This window comes from Branchiostoma floridae, chromosome 16 (genome assembly GCF_000003815.2).
Source record: "Branchiostoma floridae strain S238N-H82 chromosome 16, Bfl_VNyyK, whole genome shotgun sequence".
In the NCBI taxonomy this organism is placed as follows: Eukaryota; Metazoa; Chordata; class Leptocardii; order Amphioxiformes; family Branchiostomatidae; genus Branchiostoma; species Branchiostoma floridae.
Window position 1 is genome coordinate 10,362,365 of NC_049994.1, and position 22,225 is coordinate 10,384,589.

Sequence of the window (22,225 nt, forward strand, 5' to 3'; positions counted from 1 at the left end):
TTCACACTTTCTCACTATAATTGTACAAAGGTTCCAAATAGGTGAATTTCATGTCAAAATCTATTGTACGTTGTACATGGAGAGATGCCTGTCATGGACCACGATGACATTTGTGATATTAAAAGTTTTCATCTGTATAAACATTTTCAGCTTCTTGTTGTCTGACTATCACGTGGATGAAAGCTAGAGAGAAGGAGACACAAGTATAGAAAAAAATGCATGAATCAAACTTACACGTGTCACCAACAATGGAGGAGTGGATTTCATTTTCTCAAATTTTCTTTTTGTTGTAGGTAGTTTATGTTATCTTTTTTTGAGTACACTATTGGGTTCTCTTAGCAAGTGATGAATTATGTCAAAAGAAAAATAGGGAAATTGCTTAAAGGTGAGAGATAGAGAGGCTTAAGTCCCCCTACGCGATAACATAATAAATCTGCCCGAAGACTCAGTTTGTAAGATGGCTATCGTTGAAAAACAGACTTTGCCTGGAGGTCCTTATGCCAAGCCTAGCAGAGAAGGTTCCCTACAGGTGGCCGCTAATTTGTTGCAAAGGCTGACGTCATCGTCACCTGACACCACCTGTTATTCATCACACACCTGTAACAGGTGTCAGGTAACATTTGAAGAAAGAAGGGTACAAAGGAAGACAAGATAGTGTGCGTCAGTATATAGGGAAGACACATAGGAAGAGGTAGAAAGCTATCCTTCACATTACAACGTACAGGCTTCAAGCACTGGTGCCACTTTAAGCAACGCACATTTTTACTCTATATTTACTCGAACCCTTAAGGCTAAAGGTGGCAAAATTTCGAAATAATGATGTCCAAAATAACCATCAATAATACTTGTTATGTAGTTCCATTTTCGAAATCTAACACACTTTTCTATCAAATGCTTCTTTTTGTCTGTCAAAGTTCAGGGTCAAATTAGGTATCTCAAATTACACAAAAAAATTCAAACTCTTCAAAAACTTTTCAGAACAAAGCATTTCCAATGGATGCATTCACTACTTTTAATATTTCTGTGTGTTTGTAATATTCTGTTTGTTTACATTTTAGTGCTGATTGTGAAAACCTAAAGCACCCATTTTTCGTAAAATAATATGCATACAGCATTTATGAAAAGAAGACAGAAGAACAAGACAGACTTGTAAGTTGCCCATGACACACAAACATAGTGTTCCCACAAGCAAAGCAAAAAGCCGCGTGACTGTTACTGTAGGTCACAGCATTTACAACTTCAGCAAACCACAACATTCAATAAAACGCCCCCCTCCCCATTCTCGTCTGTTGTGATACGAGCATCGCTTACAATTCCATGGCAACTGTCCAAACATAGAAGAAGCTGCACCGCTGTAAAAAAAAAAGAAGTTCTGAAGAAAACAGCCAAAAGGGATGACTCTATTCTCGTGTTGTTGATTGACAGATAGATAGGTCAAAGGTCATCCGTTATAGGGTTCTCATTAATACGGCTATGACTTATTTTTTTAAGCGTGAATGTGTTTTGCGAGAGAATATTTTACTTTACATGGTTGCCATTGTCGTTAAATTATGGTTATGCTTTGCCTACGACAGTGACAATATTGGAGTAAAGAAATTTCTACATGCAATTTACACCAACAATACGCACCAGACATAATCGTAGTAAAGAATCACCGTTAAATCAAAACTGTCAACGTTACATTTTTAAAATGTTTCTTGTTAGTAGTTTGAAAACGCTAAAAGAAAATCATTTCCCAGCGCACAAACAGTGTACTTTATTTGTATCGTTTTCTCGTCAGCAATCTTACATTAAAACAACGTTGTAACTTCATGATGTATCTACTTCCAATTCGTACATGTAACACAAAGTCACTTGCACCCCCCCCCCCCTGATTTCAGACGACGACAGGTAGTTGTTAAACCGAAGGTTTATACCGCAACATGTTGCCAACATTGCGTGACATATCATCGTAAACGCAACATGTAGCCACCTGTAGTGTTTATTACCCTACTCCATAATCACTTAGAACTTAACAACCATATTCATGGCACTCTTATGCATGTGATATTATATGGTTAGACCCCGCAAGAGCTTTATGTCGCGACCTCTTGTGGTTTGTGTAGCGGTGTCGGAATTTGTTGCCGCGTTTAGCGCCTATGCAGAGGCATGAGGGGTTGCATGCTGAGGCCTCTATCCCATATTTATGTATGGAAAATTCCAATCATGAACTTTGATACACTCAATAGCCATATTTAAACCGTCATGCCTTTATATAAACAGTTGCATGTTTAGTTTGATACGATCGGAAGCGATTGCGAATAGGAACCTAGAACTCGCTCTTTTTGGATGAATTATGATTGGGCATTGCATATCATAACAATGCTGTGTTAAAATTTCGCAAATTACCTCATTCCAGAGTGTGGAAACTGTCGTCTTGGCTATAACCCACCAAATAACATCAGCAAAATAGAGGCGTAAAGAATTGCAAAAAAAAAATGCGTTAGGAAGAACTGATGCACCCTGTTCCATACTTTCGCTATGATTCCAAGCCCTACTGGATGGTTTCCTGGTTAAAATTTCATTTCTTCCTCTTAAACAAAATCCCAACAAAACGCTAAGATCGTTTTATTTTCGTGTCATTTAAAGCTTAATTCATGGAAAGATGTGATGTCCCAGTCTATGCTGTACTTACACAAAATACAACTTTTCTTTTGAAAAATAGTTTGACAACATTGCTCATTTTAGTGGTTTTAGTTTTTGGGCACTTCATCTGTGACACTAAGAATTTCATACGCTTACAAAAGCGTATGTTTGTTCTCAATGCTATGACGTCTACAGAGGGTGTGTGAAATTGTGGATTCATTGACACCTTTACCGTAACGGTGAAAGCGGAGTGATATGCGTTTTCGAGCGGCGGTGAAAAACGCTTGCAAGATTCTATTGCAGCTTCCTCCGCCTTCCTTAACTAAACAATTATCACGCGACAAGGAATGTGCCCGCTGCACAAGTTAAAGCTTAAAGTCTTAGCCGCGGAAGGCTTTCTTGAAGGTATTATGAAAAGTGATGTGTCAACCACATGGTACAGACCGCAAAAGGTGTGTTGTCTTCCCCGCAGCTGTTAACAACAAACGCAAATACATTCCACTTGACCGGCTTCAATTTTCTTCAGGAAATACCACAAGACCATGCCTTGAGGAAAGTCGAGACGAAAACACTTATTTGACTGATTGTTCTGACAAACACTACCGGATTGTCGGCAAAATCAGACGACTTTTTCGCGTGTCTCTTGAGCGTTTCTGTCTTGTTCAATCTAACGTTTGCCTCTGGAGTACCGAATTTGACAAGGGGAATTCTAAATCATAAAAATGTTTCTACTATAAACCTAGCACTGAAAAGGCCAAGACATAAGGTGGCATCTGTTGTGTTTTAACCTCCTGAATGATAGATTAGGTTAAAGACGCTGTGGCAGAGAACTTAGGTGTTTTGAGTTCACGATGTCTAAGAAACATGGTATGCGTGCAAAATCATTTTGTTCAGTTTAGGTTGTGGCAAGCGCCAAATCCTGACTGAGTTTATACATAAGTAGCGGTTGTCTATAGCAGTATTATAAAAATGTGAATGGGTTAGAACCTAAAATAAACAACTAATATATCTAGTTTCTTCAATATTCATATCGAGGCTTCGCATACATGTTTACATTAAACTTGTTCGTAACCGAAAATTGCAAAGCGAACGATTCAAGGTATTCTAACCATTGACAATGGGGCAGGTGCAAAGACTTGTTTTTCTAGACAGTCTTTGACTTGTGTCAATCACTTGTTGAATCCATCCTTCAAGATGTCTGTGACTGATATCGCCATACGCCACCTGGTCATCTTTACCAGATATATCCTTCAAATCTAATCATTAACTTTCATATTGAGTTATAGCTCGTTGAGTTATAATAGAATACAACATGTGGCAATGTTTCCTTGGACAAAATACATTTGGTCGAACTTTTTTAGTCTTTCCAATAATATTTACTACAAAGGGGGAGATTTATTGGCATGGTTGTTTACAAGAAATGTCTTCACCTTGGCTGTGATGTCAAGACACGGACAAAAAGTGGTGCTATATTTCACGTAAGACAATGATGCATAACAGACAAGAAGCAGAGAATAGAGAGATGACCTAGTATCTATCCTTTGTAAAAAAACACCTCGTTAATATAACATAACTGGTAACTTTTGATAGTAGACAGGGTAGCAAAAATGTGTGTTTTTTTACATCGCAGTTGCATCTGCAAAGATTACACAGTGCGAATTCAACACCATACCTTACTACATTTGCCTTTTCTGATCAACAGACTTTACACATAGCGTTTTCTGTAATATAAACAATGTTTAACGCGTTGATTTCACTTCAAAGCAACCGCTGCACAGGTTGTTGCCTGGTGGTGTTTTCCCTGGAAGAATTAGTGCTTTCAGTCTCCTCCTTATTTATCTTGTTGTTGTCCTCACCTGCATGAACAAAACAAAACATAAACATAAAATATCTTTGTAAAACAATCAGTTTGACATAAGAAGCACAATATATTGACAAGATAGCGAACGATATCATAATGATAAATAAGCCCCGTATGTTCCTATAGATCTATACAATATAGCATAGCAAGCTGTTATTATTATTATTATTATTATATCATCGATTGATTTTTGCATGTGACAGATTGTCATAGCATTTTATTTGTATTCATATTGATATTTTATGTTTCTATGAGTATTTCTTTGTAAACAACAAACATCAAAGCTACATAATATTTCTATGCTAAGAATGTGGATCATTTTTTCCTTTCCATTGTTATAAACCTTATCTTAGATTTGAAAGTATACAAAATGCAGTATGTTTTGTATGTACAACATATACCGTGTGTTTATACTAATCATAAAAGTCACTTATGTCTTGAGATTAACATTGCATTCATCGTGATACTTTGTTTTCTGTGTTCATTTCTTTACAATATAATACAAGCTACAACCATCAACACTACAAAATGTTTTTGTTTACGCAATTCTAATTAGTATTTGACGGAAAACTAACGTAATTAGATTACCAGGAATGAGTAGGTTTCTTTGTTACACGTAGCAATGGCTTACATAGGGATGACACGCCCAAGTGTGACGTCATTTCGTTCTCCTCCTAACAGAGCCCATGAGCGCCGTCCTGTCCCTCCACAGCCAGCATCATCTACCTCACACGGAGCCTCTTCATCAGTCAGGTTCAAGGTGAGTTCAACTACGTATTATACACTGCAGTGCGCCGTGTACACCAGCTTATGATAACGTCGGAATATGGTTAATGGTTAATGTTGCATCGGCCCACGTTCTGACTGGCGCTGCTACAAGAGTTATTTAGTTACAAGCCATACATCAGTCATACAAGAATGGTTAACATATAGGTAACAACGCCTAAAAAATTGTGTGGATTTGTTTACGCTGGAAGGCAAGTTGGTGATACTTTTCGTAGCAGTATCAATGAGATATTTCATAGAGTATCCCTCTATTGAAAGGATAATCCTGGGTAAAGAATCCCGCGTTTAAGGTTTAGAAGGGTCCAGTGATACATCTCACACGACTCATTGAATGTGATAGAGAAGCGGCATCAAATGACTGTCACTCAGTGTCCTGCATCATACAAATTGAAAATCGTGTTCCCGTCCGTGTCTACAAATCTCGGGGAATGGGCGCGGGGATGTGGCGACGAACGACAAACGTGCTTACCTGGCATTCTTCCCAGAATGTTTCCCCTCCTTCGGTAATCAAGCGTGAATCCAGCAGACAATTTGGAGACACGGAGAGAATGTTGGGAGAGATGAGTTGTGCTGCAGGCACGAGATTACGCTAGAATGGTGTGTTTTACCTGGCCGTGATTGCCCATACGTCATTCCAAAAGTTTCTCAGTCTTCGTTTTCTTTCCTTTCCATTGGAGTAATCTCTAGAACGACTGGACCTTTGTGCGCTGACTTGTATTTCATACGTTAAACTGGACATCCCAATCATAGAGAGCGATATTACTGTACCTTTCTGACGGTAAACTTCTGAAACTGACGTAGATCATGATGTAGATCATTTATTTAAAGTTAGCACGCTTACATTACAAGACCAATACTGTCTAGATGAAGGGGAGATGCAAATTTTGCTCCCTTTTCTTCGTAGGTCGACCTTACTTCAGCAACGTCTATCTTAATCAAGCAAGCAAGCATCACAAATCTGCGGCCCAGATGGTAAAGTACTTTTTAGTCACCCGGTGTTTTGTTTTGTTTTGTCCTGCTTGAAAGATAGCACTTTCTTCTACACTTTCAAAACGAATGACAGAAGGGAAAAGCTTGGTACAGCATCAGTGCCCAACCTAGACGATTCAGTAGCCACAACTTCATAGACTTACAACCCGAATGAAGTGACCCTCTGTGTACCTCTCCGGACGGATCTGAGCTCGCGATAAATCACACTTGTAGAGGCACTTGAACCTGTTGCTGATGCCGAGTGGTCCCCTGTAGTTTTCTCATCCAAGTTAAGTTGCAGAGGTGCGGAGATCAGGACCTCTCGTTTCCACATGGTGTCTGGAACAGTGATCCGATTTCTGTTACACGGGTCTAAAGCAACTGGGGTTCTTTCTCCATGTGTGTAACGTTTCAGCGAACCATCCTGTTTACAATAACCTTGTACCCTGTCTTCTTCATCATGATTTCATCAAGTAAAAGATCGTTTTGTTATTCGAAAGAATACTGAAACCAACGACTAGTCCAACTGATATAACAGTATGCTTCAGATTTAGTCAAGTTAGCCTTTATATTTTGTTCAGTAAGTGGAATTTCCAGCTTCATCTTGTATTTCTAGTTCTGTAGTTTTGTTGTTGTACAAAAGCTGCTGCACTTTTTGTCACGCCAATAAAGCTTGTGACGTTAAAAACTTGGTCGTTTGGGGAGTAAATGAACCCGAGAAATGTGTGGTTTGTTACTGTATTTAACATAGGAAAAGTCACATTTGTATAACTTTAGACCCGGGTACGTAGCAGGCTATGGCAAGAAAATACAGCAAGGAAAACGTCCTACTCCAAATCGGAATACAGAGGTTTAAAGTTGTATTAGACAGATATGCATTGTATATGGTGTGAAAAGTAGAATTAATTTTTGCTGCTCAGTTGACAGTGCTGTATGTTAGTATAAATTTGAATCTACTGAGTCAAGTCCTTTTCACAAATAGCAGACGGCAGCCTACGAACCTTCTCTAGACCATGGCTGGGTGTTAGTCGTAAGCAAGCCATCTGTGAATGAGAGCATATCCATACTTGTAGTCTTTGAAGAAGTATCGAGAAAGACAGCTTCTGCTTGAATGCGATCAAAGATGGGAGCTTGAGCTATAAAAGGATGGCTACACCCAACCCAGCACCGACCATAGTTGGCGAGTGTGTTTGGTACCAAAGTCATGGAAGGTCCCGAATACACGTTAGTGTAAAGTATAACAGCTGCATTGAAAGTAACGCCTTCCTACAGCTCTGTAAAAATTAGACTAAATACAGTGAGCTCAGGCATGGGCAGCTACAACATCTTGGCTCAGAACTTGTTCACGACGGTCTTGTTGTTGTTGTTTTCTGATATTCATCAGTGCTCTCCTTGCCAAACAACAGCCATCCTCTGACCACACACACCGCTGAGAGTGGGCAGTTTTCTGCATCACATAACAAACTGTTGGATGTGGACATTTGGAGTGATGGCTGAGACTATTGCCGTTGAGTAGGGATCCTAACTCACCATAACTAACCCCAGTCGCCCACCCATGTCCCGTTTTGTACAGCCTCCAGAGCGATTTGTGAGCCTTTTCATCGCAATCACTCTTAACAATGTGTTTTTCTTTAGTCAATTCATTACACCCAATGTTCTTGAACAGTACATGTATACATCACTGTGAAGCGGCTATAACCACATGGTTTGTATATCTATCTCCGTGAACTTTGAAATACGGATTCTAATGCATCTTTTTTCAGGCGAAATGATATAGACAGTTCGAAAATGCCTAACGTTATTAGTAAAAGAATGCATTCGTAGTTTTTGAACATATGTATGTTCACCCCATCTCCCTAACTCCATGGTGTAACATATGCTTGCACAATATTCAATGCGTGCTTTGCTCTGAGATTCTTCAGAACTTTTCTGTGCTTCCTAAAAATGACTTAAAAATGAAACCGTTCGTAGCATTTTGATTGGCCACCATGTTTTAGTACTTTACTAAACAATCTTCATCATTTGGGGTAAAATTCCAAGCCAATTTGTTGCTACATATACTTTGTCAAACGGTTTTTACGTCTTGTTTTTCTGTCTACGATATTTTCTGCACAGGCCATCTTTGTTCAGCGACCGCGAAAAGATGCTGTACAAATGATAGGTTCTTGACGTGTGTATGTGTCTTCTTTCAATTACAATGGCGCCAATTATCAATTACCAACATGTTCATATAGTTTGTGGTTCACTAGAGATTTTGTCGTTATAACCACCTTTTTGATCACACGTGCGCAATGCCTGAAATTTGCGGTCAAACAGCGTTCAGCATGTTTTCTCTCATATTCCCCACTCCGGGTGTCATATCCTTCCATTTTTTGTGTAACGTTTACATCATGAAAGATTATTGAACCTTCTACCCTGTCTAGTTAGTTAGGTACTGTCTCTGTTGAAAGTTCCAAGGTGGTTTACATTACATTGTGCTTGCGTCTCGGCAAGAGAAGAGACAAGTCGGGAAGGAAATAATGCAGACTCTGTCTTGACACTCCAATAAACAAACTGACTGCACGGACATCAACGCGTGCGGTTCTTTCAGATTGTACCCGAGTATTTGGAGAATTTAGTCCAGTGATTTCAAGAGTTCGCTCAAAAAGATACAAAGAACAGGAACACTTTCCGATAGGGATGTGTGACCGTGTCAGCATAGTTCTGTGGTTAGATTCTGACCGAGCGGTTGAGTCACACACTTATATACAAGCCACAGATACCTTCAATGGAAGCTAGCCCAAACACACAGGGAAAGAGAAGAGGTTAGATAATTCCTGGACCTAACCAAATGTCGTGGCTATCATTTAATACACTTACAACAGTTTCCATTTTTCGTGAGTCGTGTTGGTTCATTTCAGACCAAATGTCCATTCAAAGTTCGAGACTTCTTTTCCGTTGCATATGGGTGGTGTTCGACCTTAGTGAATGGAAAAGCATTGCTCACCATCCTTCGATGTCATATATGCCATAATGCCATTTGTGTAAAGTATATGCGTAAACTGTAGTCAAACATCCTCTACTTTATATGATAGATTTCGCTTTTCTATCCGTCATCACATCCTCATCGCCTCTATTTAAATCATTGGGAACTACACCATGATGCAGTTATGGTCAGTCAAGTGCGCTACGGTGTTTCATAGGTACACATTATACACGTACACACAGGTAATACCGCTTGTTTGTAACCAATACATCAATTGATAAAATACCGTGTTATCACATAAAATAAGAGGCCTGTAGGCATATTCATCGCGTCACTGCTACCACTTACTACAGGCTGCTTGGTAAGCAATATAGAAAACAAAACACACAAACAAAAACATCAACTTATGTTCAACATGTTCTATTTTCCAACAAACATTTCGCTCTGCCTTTTTTGTATTCCTATGACTTAGAATACAGCAAACCGCGGGTGTGATTTAGATACCACAGCACATAAACACCAATTATAGGCTGGGTCTTTACTGATATAGAAACTCATTAGGACAACCCGAACTACTTCCTAAGCCCGGTGTATATCTGTGGACGTGGAATGGTAAAAATTACTTGTCATTCAGAGCTTAGGTCGCTTTCCTAGATGGCGCAGTTGAGTGGAAGAGTTCCTCGTGTTGTTCGTGAGTGGAATACGTACTAAGCTATCTCATGGAAGGGTTGAGAGTTCATGATAGGACATGCTGCGCAATTTATATGTATCACCCGTAGGGTTCGTCCTCAATATGACAAACTGCCCAGGGCCAAAGAGGGTTGCGTATTGACCGTAATATATCGGCCGTATTCAATCTCGCTGACCACAGAGACTATGCAAGGGAATAATTTTCTTCTAGTTTGAAAAAAATCCACTCCACCGTAAGTGAAATAGCGAATTCCCTTCATTTATGATAGAAGTAAGAAAAATATGTTTGTCATTCCTTTGGTAGGAGTGTCAGCATCCCTACGGCTCTATCCTCATACGTACTATAGTGATGTTTTTATATATAGCTAGATGGCGCATCTGAGCAGTGTGTTTTCATATCTCATAGTATGTAGCTTTATTCTACCAATGATAACGTGGTTCAAGTTTTCATCTGTACTATCAGATGATCCATTGTCTCTAGTTCAGCTACATTTTTTCGGCATCATAGCCGTAATGCCAAAGGCAAGTCATGTTTTGTTGTTAGGATTTTGGTAGGAACTTTGCCAACACTTAGTGTTCAGTTCAGTTCTTTACAGTCTTGTAGTGAAATTGTCATTGAAGGACAAAAAGTACTTTTCCAGTTTGCATGCCGTCACGTCCTGTGATCAGAAAACCAAGCAAACATCATTCAAATGAACCATTTACAATACAATACCAGGCAAGGTTTGAAAAATAAAGATTTCTTTTTGAACATGGTGATATTCTTTCATATCTCAGGGCATCAATACGACATTTATGTGATCATACTTTTGTAAATGACATTTGCCAAAGCGATCAATGATGATAGAGATGAATAATATCATTACCTTGATTGGAAATCCCCTCTCTCTCTTTAATATCTGATAAAGAGCTTACAAACATTGGTAAAAAACCAGCTATCATTACTTTCTTGGTGAAGTAACTTTCCCGACTGCACTAAAACTTTGACAGATTCGTATGTCAAGACATTGCCATGTACATGTCCGAAGGCGGCTTTCCATTGGAGCAAAAGAACATCCAAACTTGCTTCAATTTCTTCCAAGATGGTCCCATTAGACTAAGAGATATTCCACAGGCAAGCAGGGACAGATATCTCTATATACATTGAAAGGGTAATGGTTTTTATGTACCACATGATCGACTAGTTTTCAGTGGCAAAAATGCCTCTTCCTCACCTGATGACATTGTGCCCTTTAGACGCGAGCTACATTTTGAGTACACATGGCTTACTTTCCCCAGAAGAAAATTCATTCTCATACATCATTGTATTGATTCGTGGGCAGAAATGGAGCATACAAGGCATTAGAACACAACGTTCAAGGTACGTGAAGACTATTTGCCCTAGATTCTACGACATCTTGACACATCTCAAGAACGGTCTTGTACTGACTGTCGTATGTGAGCATACGGCAAACTAAGACACAGATCTTTCTTTTATGTGTACATTTTGACGTGTAATGTTGGTATCTTTATGCATGAACCCATTGTCGCTTAGCAAATTGTTCTGTGGGCATAAATACGTATGCACGCAGTGGATACTCCGGTTTATAGGGGTACATTTGTAGTGAAATGTCGACCTTTGTGACCAGACATGCCCGCCAGGAGAGCTATTCCGTAACGAGAAATGTTCGACATAAATTTTGTGATTTCTGCCATAGGGTCGCTGGTAGAAGATACTTATTGCACAGGTACATCAACTACCATCTAGTGCACATGATGTGATCTCCATAACGGTTTATTTAGTGTTGTACTGACCTATTTTTCATACTTTTGCCCTGCGATGGTCCATAGCAGTACTTTTCAATGTTGAACTGCGCTCGACACAAACAAACGACTTAGCTTTAAATTCAGTTAAACAAAACATACACCAACAACAGAATCTGTTTCGAGAAGTCTGTCAAAAGTGATATTTTATCCATAAATGAGAACAACTTTGGCCAACATATCTTATTTCACAAATACTTTTCAAGAGTCAGTTGGTTTTCCACTTTGATCTGTGTTTTTCCACTCCGATATGAAAAAAAAAGATCTCTCAAAAACTTGCTTCTTTTGATTCTTGAGACTCGGAATCAGGAATAAGTCAATGTGTGCACTTTTTGCATGAAATGAATTTGATGGAAAGCACGATATCAATACAACTTTGTGAAGAGCAAGGGTAGCGGGATTGCTTTGAAAGTTGTCTGTTTCGGAAGACGTCTTGAAGTTTGATTTTCCTGTGCACTACAAACCAGCATTCAACACAAGAAGAAAACTCAAATCAGTCTGAAAGAACATGAAGATCAGATCAAGAAGGCCATAAGGTCACTTAAACCTCCTTAATCAGATCAAACTTTGAAAAAAAAGTATCAAACTCTGGCTTGTCTCAACAAGAAAGTAGCAAAACCAAAAAGTCAGTGTAAAACCGCTAAACAAAACATTGTCTTGGAGTTTCTAGTATATTCATTACCTCTATCATAGAAATCCCATTGCAAACATATTGCAATATCAGTTGTCCCTCGAGCAATGATATTTCTCCAATTAAGCATAGAAATCGTATTCTAACGGCTGATTACATGTATTGATCATGTACATATCTTCCAATTGGCACTTAACCCTGGCAGATTATAGTCTCCCGACATTATTGTGCACAAATAAAACCAGTGTGAGATACGATTTTCCCATTGCTCGCATATTGAAAATCAAGAAAAGAAATTATCTAATCCATTCGTAATTACAAAATGTCTTGCCCGATACATTCAAGGACATCATCAACCAGAAGATGAATTCGTTGGTCTCATAAGAGGTACCAAGAGTATCAATTTAAAAAATACCTTTATCATATCGATGTTCGTTAAGAAAAAGTGATTGGACTCATGTGTAACATTCAGATCTTGATTCGAAGAATATTTCATTTTTTCTAATCTCACAGGAGGAATTAAATGCCCCACATTTTAAGTGCATCCATCTATCATATCTGTAGAAGAGTGTTTAACTTTATCCATGTTCCATGATTTCAGCTTCCACACGGTCGCTACTTTACAATTCTATTTCAAGTTTTCAACTTTTGTTACATTCTTTGATACAAATGTTTCCAGCATTCGTATCTGTGCTTGGGATATCTCTGGGTGCAGATTTAGTGGCCGACTGTATTCACACTGTATTCATCAGGCTTGACCTGTATGTTCGAAACTTCACAACTATGAAAAAAGCACTTAGCAACTGGTGTTATCCGCCGAATGTCCAGTTTCCATGCCACATAACACCTCTTTGTACGAGTTGTGAGAAAACTGCCCATAACTTTGTAATCCCCTGCATTTTCCTGCTGCCAACATTGAGGTGCTGTGGACGACAAGCTATTTACTCTGTCAAGTACTGCACCTCAGGGGATCGTGTGGGGAGAAATTTGTTGCGAACCAAACCTCTTTTCAAGTCTTGGCTTTTAGTCTTCACTGCATTATCTTTGATAGAACGAGGCAAGTAACGGCCATTTCTTTCTCCTGTATGCAGCAACATTCTCTGGCTAAAACCCTAAACGAGTCCCTAAATTGCTTCAGTAAAATTGGTGTGCGTTCTGTTGATTGCTCTCTTCGGGTGTATGGAGCATCATCATATCCCCTTACAAACAAATGTACCAGGTAGTTCGTCTTACAAAAAAAAATCTCATAGATATCATTGCTTAATGATTACATATTACCTTTCAAACTGGACATAACCTCAAGGTAGCCAATGAATTTACGAAAATACTTTATCCGATGTCCCTAACTTGATCCCGTGATGTATGGCTTACTGAAGTTGTGGTAGGACATCATATTTATCAACTGGTAGTAGCAAACTCCTTGTAACATTTTTTTTCTAGTTGTTGTCCTTGTTGAGTTCTGCTTTTTTTTCAAAGTCAGTTCTCATTGGATAGACTGGTATGTTTTTCCTCTGTTTTTTATTAATAAGAACATGATACAAAGATGAACTTTGGTTTAGTAACATAAATTTTGACACAGACTGGTAAGTCTGAAAGATTTATGAATCAAACCATTTCTGCAGAAGAACAGAGACAAAGATATATATCTTATTTTCTTTCCTTCTTCCAAGTACATGTAGATGTTGAAGACAAACACTGGTGCTGCCTGTAAGTGACAAAGACGTCCCAAGGCTGTAAATTTGCAGCTTACAGGCGTGAAAATTACTGCTTGGAAACTTCTCCCCGAGAAGCACTAGGAGGAGAAAATTCTGTGACTCTGATGCAGTTCCATTGGTTTATCACCGCCCTGGTGGTGTTAAACACGTTCCCAAGTTTGTAGTCTACTACCACTACAGTTTACCTGAGGATCTAAAGCATTTCGTCATAGTCGTACCAGAAAATCCCACCTAGTCTCTTTAGGAGAATACTTACAGTAAGGGTTTGATGAACTGGAGTGGTATTCCTGTGCACGAGGCGTCCAGATGAAATAAAGTGTACTCTTCGAGAGTAGAGTGGTTTCAACCAGGTAGGAGTTTTTGCCGCTCTTCCATAATTGTTGTTCTCGTAGGTTGTTCCAATGCTCTGTAGTTGTAGACTTGGGTCGGCTTTCATAAACTGGGCACACTTGGAGCCATGGCCACTTCTTCGGGAAGGCTGTTCCACCACGACTTAAGATCCTTCCGCTCTTCTTTTACTCGTTGCCTTTTCATTCTTACTTCTTAACTTTTGTCGTGAACAAAGTCATCCGTGCTTGAGATTGGTCGTCGATGTTGCCTACTAGTCTTTGAATGAGATCTGCCCAGGTTGACCATAGATTTGGCTAGAATAGAATAGATTTCAGGCTACATCCAATCCAGCACTGACCTTGCTTGGGGAATGGTCATAAGGAAAGTCGTGGAATGGTCCCAATGTCTTCACAATAGTTCAGTGGAATAAAGTTCATTTCAAGCCTGAAAACATACTTAATTCTCATAAAGGTACCCTTACACCTGAACAAATTTTCATCAGTTTTGCTTTGAACAAATATATCGACATTTGTCATTATACATTACAGTAGAGTACAGTACAATACACAAACATACAATATAGACAAACCTCAAAAGTACTTTCGTCTGTCTGGCTGCCGACCTAACATCTTTGGTGACTACAAATCGAGGATCACTAATTCTGGATAGAAAATTACGAAATGGCAAAGTAAAAGAGTAGCAACAAATATGTCAACCTTTCCAACAGAAGCTGCGACCGCCGAGTGACCAACACTTTGACATATTTCATAGACATGCAACTATTTCATAGATAGCAAACTTTGTAGATTGGCACGTTTTTGTTCCGTTAAATGTGTTTTGTTGTCAGCATATTCCAATTATAAGACCTAATTTTGATCTCTAAATGGTCATTCAGCGATCGCCATACTGCAAGTATTTTCTAAGGTAACCGAAGTTGTAAAAGATCATAGATTGCTAACTTCAAATCAACCCTCGGCGGAAAACTGAACATGCGGCATATTTACACTAGATGGCGTCCTTGAGTGGAGATGCATAGATGGTATTGTGGCTGCAACATTGCGATGCGACATACGTAAGGCAGATGTAAAAAAAAAACTAACTGAACGAAAGTTCAAAGGTTATTAGCAGTTAACCTTTAGAGGTGAATGATTTTTTCCCTAATGAAAGCATCAATAAAATAATCAGTATGAACTATCTGATAGAAATATGAAATACTAAAACATCTTTGTAATGTCAAGCTCTTAGTAATCAACGTTTCACACCAACATTTGATGTTTGAAATTCGCTCTTTGAGTAGACGAAAATGAAATCCCTTCAATCTCGTAGTGCCCATTGTGCAATCAGCAGGCTACTAAAAAGTCGTTTCCCCAATTTTCTACACCAAGAAATTGATCCCTGCTTTTTGACTGATTGTGACAGATGTGTCTCTTTGTCCGTGAGGTTTCTTGGCGTCAAATTGGCCAAAGGCTATCCAGAATCCATTCCCCCAAGTATTGCGGGTATAAATCTGTCGTTTAAATACAAGGGCACTGTTGCTGGTACTTGTACCCTTCGCGAATCATACGTTGTTAGTTGTGAGACAATTTGATTTCAAAAGACGGGGCGGTCTATTATAAGAAGTACTCACATCAGAACAATCTTTTTTTACCTCAAACATCTTTTAGCTACCCACAAAAGCAGTATACTGATTAAGGTGGGCATGTAAACTCCTGAACCCATATTTTAGGCAACCTGGAGCAGAAAAAAAATCAATATTCCTCCTAATGCATGCAGGAGTCGTCGCCAGTGTACTGTCACGCATATTCATAGAATTCAAAAATCAAATTGCCAGAGATATACGAGTATGTTGGCCCACCAATCATAAACAACATTAACCTGGTCAAGATTCGGGGCAATCTATAAAGCAATCACGGAAACAGTGTTAGTGGATTGTATGTGATGCTCTATAGTGTTCTTAGTATGGAGCACCATATTTGAAACTGAACCATTTTCCTACAGCCAATACAACGTGACATCTGACTACCAGTTTCATATGAGCAGAATCCAGATTCCCTTAGGAGCAGCCTGATAAGATAAGACAAAATAAGAACATCTTCAGAGATCCAGATATTCTTGTGAAGATAGTAATATTGAGAGCTTGAGAGAAAGCGTTTAGAATATACCTTTGCAGTGATGCCCATTTGTTCAAGTCGTACATCTAGGGGCTACGTCCAAGGGCCATAGCAGGTCTCGTAAAAAAAACTGCTGATATTTCCATTGACCATACGTCCCTTATTTTAAGTTCTATATCTACTTCAAAAGTGATACATTATACTTATAAAATGTAATGGGACCCAAGACTGATTTTCGAGGCCGGTCACTTTAAAACATGTGACGAAATCCCGCTGCAAATGTAAGGCACTGTGTTGGCTGGGGATTTTCTACACACTCAAATAGCAAGCTCTGGTGTTCAACCATTGAAGGTAGGATCATGAAAAAAATGGTTTCATCGTAAAGAGAGATGTATAAGCTTTCAAATGATACATACTACTATACTACAGCTAAAATGATAACGTTGTTATGATTCATCAAATCTAAGTTTCCGAACTTTTGAGTTGAGTATACTTTAAGGGATGCAGCAAGGGTTCAGAAACTTACTTTTGCATTGCTTCAGACAGATGCAGTGTATAATAACATATACGTGATTGCTTTCGGTATTTTCTTCATTTTCTAGTAATGAAGTCAGCTAGCCATTTCTCAAACGTGGAATTATTATACATGCTTGCTTATAGCTTCCAAATGATGTGTTGAAAAAGATATCGTATGGAATGTACTAAACATCCAACCGTGAGAAACCGTAATAATTCTAATATAGCAACAAGACACCAGCTCCATTAAATATGCCTAGTCAAACATTGCAAATTGAGCTAAGGTACTGGTATAACATGATGGACAAGTTTTACAAGTGTAAAGTTCTTGTGACAATCGACTTTACTAATAAAGACTGTGGATAGTTACAAAGAATTCAGTCCAGTGTATGTACAAAACCTTCCGGAGCATTGCTAAGTGTATTTCCGCACACTCAGTGATGGATTACGAATATGCTATTGTAGCCAACTGTCCACATGGTGTTCTGGGTCGATATTAGTAAGATGTTAATCCACAAAAAGATAGTAGTACAATAGCATAACTTGTCTATCTGTATTCACATACACTATTAGTTTCAGCAATCGGCCCGACAGAACCCTGCTTGCATCAAACATAAACATGTTCCTTCAACCAGGAGGATTTTTGTTGAACATTCAGTCAGAAATGTGTGCTATACAGCATCGTCTTTTACTGAGTTAACCATTTCTTCTCCATACTAGCCATATTAATGACAATTTGCAATTCTGCACAACCAAAAGAATAATAGTTGGTATCCTTCTTTTTTGTCTTCACCATACTCCATAAGTTTCTGTAGGAAATTGTCTGACAAGGGGCACATTTCTAATCGGCCGAGCAGTTTTGGCGTTCGAAAAGTATGATATAGAAGACAAAACAAAACATGCGAAACATGAAAAAATTATTCAAGAACATAACTAGTCCATGTTTATCCACATACATCACTAGTTTCCGAAACCAGACAGAGCCCTGGTTAATTAGGAAATGTGACCATACCAATAGGAGTGCAGTCTGAAACCTTTCCCGCCAGATCATCTAGTCTATCACTGGTCTATTTGGTCTACTCTTCTTCCAACAAGAAATGGAGTTTTGTAGAGTCAACTTCTGTTTCTAACAGTAAGAAATGTCAGTAGAAACACACAAGTTGACACAACTAAAACAGTTTTGACAGTGTATACGTGTGGTGAAGACATTTATTTCCTTCCGACGTATTATAGAATAGCACACGGAATATCAAAAGAAACAACTCGTACCTGCTTTTTTTTACAAAGAAAACATTCATTCCATGCCGGGTATTGTGTCATTTCCCTGTTTAGATAAAAATTGTTATAGGCCTTCGTTTGAAGAACGATATCACTACTTTTGCAGATTTCGAAATCTGTTACAACAAAACATAGTATGTCAAAAAAAAGATACAACAACCTCATTTTTCCCTTTCTATGACGTACATTTTCCTATTTTCAATCCGTTATACTATTGCCAAGAAAAAGAAACACATTCGATTCATACATCGAATGTACAAACTACCCCTATAACAAGAAAATATCTTGATGTGCAACATTTTGGAGCGTGATATCAACAGTCTAAAGGATGAAGACAAAATTATCTCAATGACATTTCGCAAAGCACACTCTCTTTATACCTTTTACATGATTACATAGACACTGTGCTCTATTGTAAATACTTTGTGATTGTTGTATTTTTAAAAATGTATGTATTCATGTTAATTGTCATGTTGATTGAACCTTGGAAGATTAGCCCGTAAGGGCTAAAATGTTTCTTAATAAACAACAATAAACAACAAACAACATAGACAGTAATTTTGAGAAGTGTAACCACTCTAGTACACCGGTAGTTGCCGAATTAACATCAAATATTCGATATACTCAAACTAAAACTAGTTGCCATGGTCAACTTTAGTCTACTCACAAACTATAGGTTAGAGGGAGATACTCCGTCTTTAAGGTTTATCTAAGACTGATGTACTTTTTTTAAATACAGAATCTTGGAATACAAATGCAATTGCTAAAACAAAATGAAAGAAACACTTGTAGTGCGGCGTAGTAGCTTTATTTTGAAGGAAGTCTCATAACAACATTATAGTTGGTTTGTACATATCATATTCCGTTTTCAGTTTTCGAGATGGAAAACTACTTTCATAACGCCAAACGCAAAAGTTTCTCTTTTTTTCTTTTTCTGTTTGTGATTTGCATGGACTAATGCAATGAAATCAGAAAGTATTGATGGAATGTTCCGTAGTTTTGTCCAACAAACGAATTACTCCTTGCATGTTGTCTAGCAAATATCTGTTATTGAAAAATACAATTCTAGTAAACTAATATCTTCCATTGGAAAATGCAACTCTATTTTCCTTTATTTCACAATTGTCATGTAGTTCGTACAGACAGCATTTATAGTTTGCAGAAATCTTGTTTTCTCCATGAAGAAATGAAACAAAAAGAGAAAAGCCCCATTGGACATATGTTGATTGTTTGCCACAAACAACCCATAAGAAATTTAATAGGAGGCATTTTCGTTATAATTGCTAGCAGTAACTGTCAAACTGAAATACACAACCGCTATTTAAAGTTATGTCCGCGACCACAAGGGATTGCATGCTTTGTCTACAATTGAAAACCATTTTCTTAGTTTAGAACAATTGTTGAAGATATTCTCGTTATTCTCTATGTATTAGTAAAAAACTTGTACTTCGCATACACATACTAGTATGCTTACCCTAATTCTGTATCGTTCATCAATTTCAAACAACAGATGTTTTTGTTTTCGTTAAAACAAAATACTGTTCATATTAACTCATGCAGAATCCCAGTATCAAACCTCCTGCTATCGCCACTATGTTTTGTTACCTAGCGTTGGCATTTAGCCACTACCATTTATAAAGTGTAATTATACGTACAAAAGGGCGGCTATATTCTCACCTCCATGCATATCTATGTTGGAACTTGGAAGGTGCCAGAGCGAAGTCAAAACAACTAGACTTGTGACTATCCGTTTGATATCACCTGAATCAGATTACCTAAGCAGCAGTCCGGTAAGGTAAGACAAAATGAGAACATATTCATTTATTCATTTCAGGTCATAAACATAATACAATGTGTACAATGATTTGGCAAACTTATACATAAGTAACATAATGGAACTGAGAAATGTATTCTGAAATCAATGTAACTAAAAATTACACATAATATAAATGATACGAAGTATCTAAAAGATTGAACAGTAACAATTCACAATACTAGAATGTCAAATCAAAAACATGATAACAAAACCAAATCAAGAATCCATTCTAAGTTCAAATATTACTGGTCTGAGACCTGTTTCTCATTGCTTCTTAAAAGTATTTTAGGGTTGGAATCTGTCTTACGTCATATGTTAGTTTGTTGATATAGCTCGTACCTGTGTAAGTAGATATTGACTTCATAGATCGAGATATTCCTGTGTAGAAAGAGAGATTTAACAATCTGCTTCAGAGATATCATTTAGACATTTAGATAACATTTACAACTCTACTCTACTCTACTCTTTACAATTATACCCAATTATAGTTTGTTCTGGTCATACATTCACGCTCCTGGGCAACTTATGGTAAGTACGTCTCGTCAAAAAAGTGCCAAATTTTCCCATGACCATGTCCCTTAGTTTAATATTGGCAAGTTGTATATTTACTTTTAAAGTGGTACTTATATGATTCAATGAGTCCCATGGCCGATTTCGTAGTTGGGTTACTCAAAACAAGTTACGAAATCCCACTGCAAACGTCAAACACCGTGTTGGCTGGGGATGTTCTGTTTAAAACACTCACATTGCCAGCTCTGGTTTTCAACTGTTGAAGGTAGGACCATAACAAATTTTGGTCTCACTGTAAATATTGATGTATAAGCTTTCAAATTATATTTAGAACTCTACTAAAATGATAATGAATATATGATCGATCAAATTTAAGTTTGTAAAATTTTGAGTTGAGTTTAGTGAAATGGGTGTGGTAAGGGTACAGACGTCTATGAATACTTGCCTTGCTACACATGGTGTACACAGATACATGAGTGTTTTCGTTGTTCTATTTCTAGTTAATGAAGACCCGTAGCCATTCCTACCACGTGCTATTGATATCGGCTTTTTCAGGAAAAAAGGACCAAATCCATCATATAATAGTCATATAAGCTTTACCAGAATTCTCACAATCTTATGATTGAAAACATGCTGAAGTACCCAACAAAGAGGTGTACTGATTGAAGAGGGCGTGCAATCCTCTGAACCTATATTTTAGGCAACCCAAAGCACATGAAATCGATATGCCTTCTGCTATATGTAAGAGGGAGGTCGCACGCATATTCATAAAGATAAAATCGCCAACGATACACAAGAATCATGTCATCGCATGTTGCTCATCCAATTATAGGTGAGATGCACAAGAATCACAGTAATCTAGGAATCTCAGAGGCAGCATTCTCGTGTTGTAAATGGTTTTAACGCTTGGGTATCACTCACACAGAAAAGCAAATGTAGCTCAGGGTATAGTATGGTAGCGTATTTCTTGGTATCTATTCCTAAACTTCATCAATCTCTTACAATCAGCAAAAGTTATAGTAGATTACAACACTTTATCAACGGCCTAACCTCTCAAATACAAAAGATTAGATATATTACATTTGACATACTTTAGTAGAATCACGAAGTCTGGTATCTTGTAACCAAAGATATATATGAATATATACTTCATTCATGGGTAAATATAGTACGAGTGAAGAACATGTACATACATTGTATTATAGAATAAAACATTTTGGGAAGTGTACAAAGTTTTACACCCATAGTGGGCATGACTATATCTTTTCGCGCTGGAACTCTTTAATGGTAGAACAAGCAGTCATCTTTTCGTCTGGCATAAAACGTCTTAAATGAATAATGATAAGAAAATGATAACAGTAAAAGTTTTGATGATAATGGATTATTCTGACCTCATGAAGGTATACACGTGCATGCTAACAAAAAGTGGAATATGTGTTGTTGTTTTTCTCCATGAATTTTCAATCTGGGTGTCCCAAGTCTGCATTTCTGTCAAGAATACAGTGTTAAGAATATACTTAACATTTGATACTTAAGGTAAGGCCAATATTACCGGTTGCTGCAAAGTTTCTGTTGCCCACTTGTTGAAGGAACACATTGAGTAGATTTTGTAGCTGTGT

At 38.0% G+C, this 22,225-nt stretch overlaps 1 protein-coding gene across 1 annotated transcript in view; it reads left to right on the top strand.

The window, feature by feature from the left end:
• LOC118403101 (homeobox protein Hox-C9-like) overlaps nt 1-22,225 on the top strand; it is a 106,903-nt gene that overhangs the window by 21,320 nt on the left and 63,358 nt on the right. The window contains exon 2 of the mRNA XM_035801581.1: nt 5,168-5,246. The gene's annotated coding sequence lies outside the window, so the exon portion shown is untranslated. The remainder of the gene's footprint in view (nt 1-5,167; nt 5,247-22,225) is intronic.